At 34.3% G+C, this 9,532-nt stretch overlaps 1 long non-coding RNA gene across 1 annotated transcript; it reads left to right on the top strand.

Moving 5' to 3' along the window:
* Nucleotides 1-257: 257 nt before the first annotated feature.
* Nucleotides 258-9,304, top strand: LOC134262330 (uncharacterized). The gene is made up of 3 exons (XR_009990997.1): nt 258-553; nt 7,908-8,099; nt 8,523-9,304. It is a non-coding gene; the product is annotated as an uncharacterized LOC134262330 (long non-coding RNA).
* Nucleotides 9,305-9,532: the final 228 nt, after the last annotated feature.

The following is a 9,532-nucleotide window of genomic DNA, read 5'->3' as shown; positions in this document are numbered from 1 at the left end:
ATTTAACCTCACAAAGACTTTGTCCAAATTTTGGACATGTCCTTAGCCCAAAACGCTCAGACATTCAGAAATCTGCTGTTTAGAGGAGTTCGGTAATTGAATCGAGGAGTTCCGAATACCTGAGCATGCGCATATATTTAAAACTAACTGCGCATGCGCAGAATACGGAATTAGCTGTGTTTGGATTAGCAGTGAGGAAATTCGGAAACACATGCAGTAAGTCTTACTATTTTGTTAATTGCACCACATTGAAAAAAAGCTTTGTAAGTTGTTTGATATGATTCATACGTACATTATGCAGTTGTAGAATTTATTTAAAGTCAAGGAAAGGACACTTGTAGTCCACATAAACACATACCGATTGAAAACGGGCTTTTGTGAAAAAAATTATAATGAATGCACTGATAGTTCTTTTTTTAATCAGAGGTCTGCAATGAAAATCGACCGATACCCGGGGGTCGGGCTAGTGGTTTTCTGCAAGAGGGTCGCCCCGTTGGCCAGTAAAAAAAGATAATATTATTTATACACGTGCAATACATGCAAAGCACACCTGGTACGTATTTTCACTCGTTTTTTGCAACAAAAATCCAAACCATTTAAATTTTCCATATAACATGCTCCAACTGTCAATAAATCTCCATAATTTAATCCGTGTTGGAGTACTACTTGGCTTATTTACTTTAAAAAACGATCGTGTTTTTTTCTTAATTCGAATTTTCTCTATATGTATGGTAATTACATGCAGATATCTCATAACATAAATACTTGTGATTCTTCCGACGGGAGACAAAATCTCTGGATTTTTCACGCCTCTTCCGCCCCTTCCGATTAATTTTTAAATCATCCGTGTTTAAATTTTTTAAAATTGAATATTTTTGGCTTTAATTTTATCCTGTTTCGTAGTATAATTGCTCTCTCTCTCTCTCTCTCTCTCTCTCTCTCTCTCTCTCTCTCTCTCTCTCTCTCTCTCTCAATTCATTCTAGATACGTACCAATTGTTTATCTACTCTTCACACATTTGTTTACATGTTCTTGTAATCGTACCTTAATCTATAGAGAAAAAATCAGAATGGAAAAATGGAATTAATGTCACTGCAATAAATTTTCGCATCAAGTAGGCTTCGTAGGAATCAACATGGGGTTGTATAATTAGGTTGTAAAATTTAGTGGTATATCAATTTGATAAATGACAATCAATGTTTATTATTTAAAATGAGTGTAGGACATTTTAATCAGTTGTTAAAATACCCAATATGTCACATTGCTTACACAGTCGCTTGTGTAATTATGTGCCGGATAAAAAAATTCACCTATTATAGAAATTAGACAAATTACCTTTAGATACGTATATATAACTCTCTTTGTGTTAATGGAAAAAATATAATTGTCCTGTAAGATCAATTTGTACTTATTTTTCAAGATCGACCATTGAAAATTTAAAAGAATTAAATCACAATTAATAGTTTTTCTATATCTAAACTTAAAGAAATTCAAGGTTAAAGCTTCATTTTGTAATTTACAATATATTAATTCATCATTACTTTGAAAATTTACAGTGAGAGTATGTAACTTAGCTAATACAGGTCTATCAGTATTTTCACACCTGTTAGATTTTGATTCCGTGTAGAAGCTCTAATTGCAACTCTTGTCAAAACAAATGATTTGTATAGCATGATTATCTCGTGAATTTCACCATCAGGAGACGATCGATAGGGATTAGTTACGCTCTGCTGCACTTGACACCTGTGTTGTAGTAGAATGATTTTAAACTGCGTTAATACAAATCTTTGGTCAATTGAATAATTTTTTGTGTGTGTCTGTATGTTAGATAGAAATTCCGACAGCTTTATAAAAATAATATTAAAAATTTACCAGACTTTAAAAACTTCAGCAAAGTAGTTGATCGAGGATTAATGGTGAAAGGGGGGGGGGGGGGTTACACTGCTGATCATTACCTGAACATATTAAAGTGAAGTTTTTAAATAAATTTTATTGACACTTACTGATATAAATTTTTATACTTTATTTAATTCACCATTAAACTGTCTTTTAATTAAAGCTTTTATATTTTTTATTATTAAAAAAATAGATAGTAGTAAGGCACATGTATTTCTTCTTGAATGATTTGAATGTTACAAAAGAACACTCAGAGTTCCCGAAACTAGTCAAAAATATGTCGGACAATTGTCTTGTAAATATTCAAAATTCACCGGACAGTTGTAAAATTTACCGGACATTAATTTTTTGTATGTAAATTTAACATATTATAGGATTGGAAATTGTAACGATATAATAAATGATATGTGTAAATAAAAAGATGGCAGATTTAAAAAAAAAAATTATTGAAATATTTTGTATAAGGCCTGTGTATGCAGGATTTGACGTCGCCGAAGGCGTGTGATGACCAACGCTTAATTCATCGTATAAATTTATTATGTCCTTTCTGACAGATTTTTAAAATGTTTTTAAAAATAAAATCTGCAACATGACAACTCTTGGTTGATTGTTTGGAAAATATGTTGTTTTCCAGGCTTATTTCTTTTGGATTTTTGTATTTTATGTGCCAGGAAAAATATTACGTAAAATATCAAACTCGTTTTAAAAAGCCTGGTAAAACGCCCGATATTTCTGACTAGTTAAAATTTATTATACAACCTCCACACAGTTAAAAATATGTACTAATGATATAAAGATATGCAAATTTATCATGAAAATGATGATTTTAAGTGAATTTGTTGTCGTTTTACTACATTCAAGTCAATCCGCTATTTTTAGAAAAGGGGAAAAACGCGCTTGTATTTTAAATGCTATCAAATACATTAAAAAAAATCCAGAAGTTGGTATAATATTATCATGCTAATAGATTAAATTATAGAGAAAATAATAAATGGTAACAAATTGTCTGTAATCAAGCAGAAATAGCAGGCACTCTTGCAACCCTGCAAATTCGTCCTTCAAAACGAAAGTAGATTGTCACATTTTTTTTACTAGTCAGAACTACAGAGTGCATATATTTATCAGGGAAAATATTTGTTGACAGTGTTTTTAAAACTGTTTTTCCTCCCAGACTTATGGAAATTATTATTTTAATATGTAGCTTTTTATAGTAGACAATCAACGTCTACATTTTATTTAAACAAGAGATCTGGCGATGCCCTGACGTTTTTTTTTTCATTCCTTTAGTTTTTCATTTGTTTATTGTCAGGACAATTGAATTAAATGATTTTGTTAAGATTATATGTAAAGGTTATACAGTCTGTAAAAAAAAAACCATCGGACATTTGGACCAATAAAATTAAGATTTTACCGGTCCCATTCAAAGTTCACCGGGGATCCCCGGTGGACCGGTGCGTTTCTGGAACTCTGAACACTTATGAACTGTTTTGTAGGAACAGAAAAATGCACAAAACCTTAAAAATTTAATTTGGAATTCTTTAATTTCATATTTTTTTTAAATAGGCATGGATTAATATATATATACACACATACAAAGGTTTTGTGAAATTGACATGTTTAATTAAATCAACTGTAGTGGTTATTGCTGTTTATTTATTGACTGACTAGCTACTTCTTGGGCAAACTGGAATAAGAGGCCACCTGTGTTAAGTGGCTAGTTTCTGGACTTCCCAAAGCTTAAAACAAGTTTGACTGTACTTTTTCACCTTTTACCAATATAAGAAAGTAGTTCACAGTACATGACAACTATGCTTTAAATAAATTTCGATGAATTTTCATGATAAATGTGATAAAGTGATAAATGAGTGTGTTAGCGCTATGACATGGCAGCTCCACCTCTGACTATTTAGCTTGTTTTCTCCTTTATTGCTGTAGTTCCAGTTTTAAGATTTGTTGTGCATTTTTGTAATAGCCTTTTTAATCAAGAGCAGATTTCCATTTTTCTCAAAAACCTTGCTTTTTTAGTAATTTTTTAAAATAATGTTTGGTTATTAGGTTCATTGAACCGTGACTTTATCGCAATTCTATTTGTACGAGCTATCTTGTTCTTGTGTTCCTGTTGTGTTTTAAGTCGTTCCATATACTTTCGTACTCATTTTAGATATATATGTTCTGTGTGACTTTATTCTGGCTCTACTGGTACGAGTTATCTTATTCTTGTGTTTCCATTGTGTCTTAAGTCGTTCCACATATTTTCGTACTCAACTTAGAAATATAGTTGTCGTACGATGTGTTTTGTAAGACCATGTGTTGCTGGTGTACCAGGTCGTACGGATACTTTTCGTTTCAGAAGGGGGACGAAGGCTGGACGCAGGGTCATCAGGCATATCCACACTGTCTGTGGTGGGCGGTTGAGATACGAAGGACATCAACTGGGGGTTAATGGAGATAACCTGGTGTGTATCTTCGATGATATACTAAGGAATCCTTCATCTTCCTTGAAAGTTTCTGATGAACCATGCGAAGCTCTCCCAATCCCAACATTGATTCAAAATCGAGTAAAGAGAAATGATTATCCGAACAGTCGCAATGATTCAAATTTGTCAAGACCAAAGATCTTTGACCTAAACACTTCCTACGGTACGGATGCGGTGTGTAAGATAAACACTCGCATTACGTATGGTAAACCAAGAAAAGTTGGTACGGAAAACAGAATTCAAACACTCACGAAAGTGAAATTGAAAAACATAAGACCAAGTTCAAAGCTGTTTTCATTGTCTTCTCTTAACTGCAGATCAGTTAAAAACAAATCACTATCAATATGTGACTATATACTTACAGAGGACCTTGACTTAGTCGCATTGACTGAAACTTGGTTAGGTTCCTCTGTTGATGAAGCTGTTGTGAATGAACTGAAACCATCATGCTACGAAATCATTCGTCAAGATCGCAACAGTGGACGCCGTGGTGGTGGAATAGCTCTTGTCTTTAAGAAGGGAATTGATGTGACCGTTCTGAACACAAGCTCGGATATTTTCACTCAATTCGAACATCTAGAAGTTACAGTCCGAATAGAAGACATGAGAATGAATCTATGTATCATTTACAGACCGCCACCTTCTACTGTGAATGGTTTAACTACCAGTCAGTTCTTCTCAGAATGGGACACCTATCTTGATCAGAATACTATATTTCCCCAAGACCTAGTAATCACTGGTGATTTCAATTTTCACGTCGACAATCGTAGTGATCCTGAGGCAAGCAGGTTGTTACAATCCCTTGATGATCGCAACCTTATACAACACGTGGACGAGCCGACCCATGTTCACGGACATATCCTAGACTTGCTTATCACACGATCATCTAGTGAAATACTATATTCACGTCCTCAAGTCAAAAATCCTTCATTGAGTGATGTGAAAGGAAACTTGTGCTGTGACCACTATGCTATACATGCAACGTTCAACTGCAGAAAGCCACAACATCAACGTAAAGAGATTACGTTTAGAAGGCTCAAGAATATCAACATATATGACATGAGTAGAGATATTAAAAATCAACTACAAGATGAATCCGCACGAAATGAGAACACGTCTGTTGACCATTTAGTACAAGGGTACAACAAATGCCTCTCGCATATTCTAAACACTCATGCGCCTCTTGTTAGCAAGTCAATTCTTATAAGAGCTAACACAGAGTGGTACACAGACGAGCTCAGGACAGCGAAACAACAGAAGCGGAAAACGGAAAGACGTTGGCGTAGATCTAAACTGGAAATACACCACCAGCTTTTTAAAGCGGAATGTAAGCAAACAGGCCAATTACTACACAAGGCAAAAGAAGAATTCTATTCTACTAAAATTCAGGAATTTAGATATGATCTGAAAAACTTCTTTAGGGTGACGAATTTATTGATGGGTAAGAATCAGGAGAGTCCCCTACCAACATCACCATCAGATGAAGATCTTGCAAATAAATTTTCAACGTTTTTCATAGACAAAGTAACATCCATCAGAGAGACACTTAAACAAAAAACAGAAAAAGAAGACAGCTATTTAGGCACAGACGTATACTATCAAGGGCCTCTATTAGCTGCTTTTGAACGTACCACTGAAGATGAAGTACGTTCACTAATAATGAAGGCACCCAGTAAATCATGCGAACTGGATCCAATTCCAACAAAGCTACTGAAAAAGTGCCTGGATCCGGTAATACCGCTTGTCTCAGAAATTGTTAATGCATCTCTCGATCAGGGAATTTTTCCGTCTGCTTGGAAGGAGGCCATAGTTCGTCCACTTCTTAAGAAACCTGGACTAGATAAGGAAGTGTTGAAAAACTATCGGCCCGTATCGAACTTGAGTTTTATCTCAAAAATATTGGAGAAAGTTGTGGCTCGTAGGATTGATGCCCATTTGGATGCGAATTCTCTTCGCGATCCACTTCAGTCGGCATATCGTCCCAGGCACTCCACGGAAACGGCCCTCATCAAGGTCCACAACGATATTGTGACAGCCCTAGACCAACAATCTTCAGCAGTCCTTGTCCTTTTGGATTTATCCGCTGCTTTTGATGTTATTGACCATAATATATTGTTCCAACGCCTAACTGTGTCTTATGGTTTCCGTGATGGACCTCTTGAGTGGATCAAGTCTTACCTCAAGAACAGAAAACAATGTGTCACAATTGGATCCGTCCGATCAGAGTCTAGACAGCTGCCTTTTGGTGTCCCCCAAGGATCTGTACTCGGACCGAAATTGTATTGCCTCTTCTCCAAACCCATTGGAATCATATGCCACCGCCATGGAATGATATATCACTGCTATGCAGATGATACACAAATCTACATGATCATAAGACCACTGGAAAATTGGAACAATTACTTCTCTCGACTTGAAGCGTGTCTTAGTGAAATTGGTTCATGGATGACATCAAACCTACTCAAACTAAACCAAGAAAAGACCGAGCTAATAATCTTCTCCACAAAGCAACACCAGAAGTATCTGCCAACATTACAACTAAAAGTTGGTGATAATATCATTGAAAGCGTGCCATGTGTAAAAAATCTAGGTGCATTTTTCGATCAACACCTTACTATGGAAAAACAGGTATCCTCGGTCGTCAAGTCATGCTATTTTCAAATAAGCAATATTGGACGAATACGGCGCTTTCTTACAAAAGAAGCCTGCAAGACCATGGTGAATGCCGTTATCACTGCCAGGCTGGACTATGGGAACTGCCTTCTATATGGAGTGTCAAAGGCCTTACTAGACCGGATTCAAAAAGTCCAGAACACGGCAGCTCGTTTAGTTACAAGATCATCGAAACGGGAGCATATTACACCTATCCTAGCTGATCTTCATTGGCTACCTGTTTCTTTTCGTCCACAATATAAAATCTTGACATATGTCTACCAATCCTTACACGGGTTGGCTCCATCGTATATCAAAGATCTTATAATGGAATACAAGCCTACCAGATCACTGCGATCTGAGTCAACATCACGGTTAGTTGTTCCTAACATCAGGACGAAGACATATGGAGAACGTCGACTTGGCTGGGCAGCAGCATTTTTGTGGAACGACCTTCCTAATGATAAAAAGCAGGCCCAGTCCCTGGATATTTTCAAAAGACAATTAAAGACGCACTTTTATAGGATAGCTTTTTAAGTTTTAGGTGCTCAATTTTTAGCAGCAAATCATAAATTACAAATGATGTTCTTTTATTGAGTTTTATTGATGGTGTAATTGTATTTTGTATGTAATTTGTAGTATTTTAATGTTATAATTTCGAACACATATATGAGTATTGGTTAATATTTTATATAAGTTTTCATAGCTTTTAAATTATGTTTACTTGCGTTTTATTGTACAGCGCTTTAGAGTTATATTATTAATATTTAGCGCTTTATAAATTCATATATTATTATTATATTATTATAATTTTAATTTAATAGTAACTCGGAATTTTTGTATGTGATATAAATAAACATTTGCTTCTTTATTCCTTTGTAGAGTTCAGATACTGAAAGTGAACATAAGTGGAACTTTGATGATCTAGGCCGCTCTATTTTTGCAGCAACACCAGCAGGCGTCGGACATTCATAAAGTTGAAAGAACAAACCTATGACTTGAACACACAATTTGTGATCTGAATATAGTTCACAAATTTAAGGAAAGCAACTATCAAAGACATTCAGATTGATGGTTAGTACATGTTATAAGTGCCCATAAAATCAAGACAACAATATTATTTTACAATAAATTAAAACATAACCTGTCAGGGGCTGACAAATGGATTTTTAAGGCACTTGCCCAAAGGCAAGTACATGGTCAAAATTCACTTGCCCTACCTGAATTTTTGCCTGCCCTACCATTAAATTATACTGTATTTAAAAATTTATATATAAAAAATACTGAGTAGAACATTGGCATAGATATTGATTTTAGTTTTGATAATTGATTAAGTCACTTGCCCACGGGCAAGTGGTTGATAAAATTTCACTTGCCCAACCCTAAAATTCACTAGCCCCGGACGTCAGGCAATGGGATTTGTCATCCCCTGCCTGTAAAAAAAAAATTGAACATTATCATTTAGAAATATATTTTACTGTATTTTTTTTTTGACAGGTATACATGAAGTATGAATGAAAGACTTTTCAGAAGAACAAGCACAATCCGTATTCATTCTTGCCATTGTCTTCTCCAGACGGCGACATTTAGGACCTGAATTACTTTTCAGAAAAAGAAGATGAATCGATTTTTGATAGTTGATCTTAAAAAGATAACATTTTCAGGGGTCGTGGATTGAATGACATTTTCTTGATGGGCAACTAGTTTCAAGTATTTGGATGTCTATTCTCAAGTTACTGGAAACCTTAAATTAACTTCTTGATTATTAGTTAAATGTGAGACCGTTTCTTACTTGAAGTAATCATTTTTTGAATTGAGCTATGTAATCTCTGATTACTTATGTTTATGAGTAGTGTTCAGCTTTAAGACAAAAGGATCTTTTATGAACACTGCATTCGTCATGGTGAATTTCTATACATTAAGAAACAGTCATAGTTTTCGTCTTTTTTAATTAGCGATCTCATTTTAAATGTGAGAAATAATTATGAAACTGAAATGTACATTTATGTTGTTTGATTTTTATTTTTTTGAAAATTGTTAATCAATTGCCTGTTGTTGTTTTTTTTTTTCATTTTATTTTAGGGGATGGGAGTGGGGGTGCAGCTGTAAGTTTGAGTATATTTTCCAAAAGGATGTACATCGTTATTTTTGTTTTAATATCAATTTTAAAATGCAAAATGATGAGATATTAGACTACACATTTTTTCTTAAAACTTCATTTAAATTAATATATTTTGTTTGAAATAAGTAGCAACAACATGCAAGTTTTACAGTTATTTGACAACTCACTATATACTTGTTTTTTACATTTATGAAGATTGTCTCAAATTTTGAGGGTTTTTTTCTGTGTTCTACATTTATTGACATGTTTCTTATCTGTGTTCATCTTGTCGAGTAACTGAAAAGTTTGATTAAATCTTTTTTTAAAAAATCAGGATAATCTCTTTTATTTATTATTATTAATTTACAATGAAATTATGTATGCTTTTGATGCATAATGTACACTT

This window comes from Saccostrea cucullata, unplaced genomic scaffold, assembly GCF_032062105.1.
Source record: "Saccostrea cucullata isolate Sc308-1 unplaced genomic scaffold, CSIRO_AGI_Scuc_v1 ctg2241, whole genome shotgun sequence".
NCBI classification, from domain to species: Eukaryota; Metazoa; Mollusca; class Bivalvia; order Ostreida; family Ostreidae; genus Saccostrea; species Saccostrea cuccullata.
Note: the sequence above shows the minus strand (reverse complement) of the source record. Positions and strands in the feature narration are given on the sequence as shown.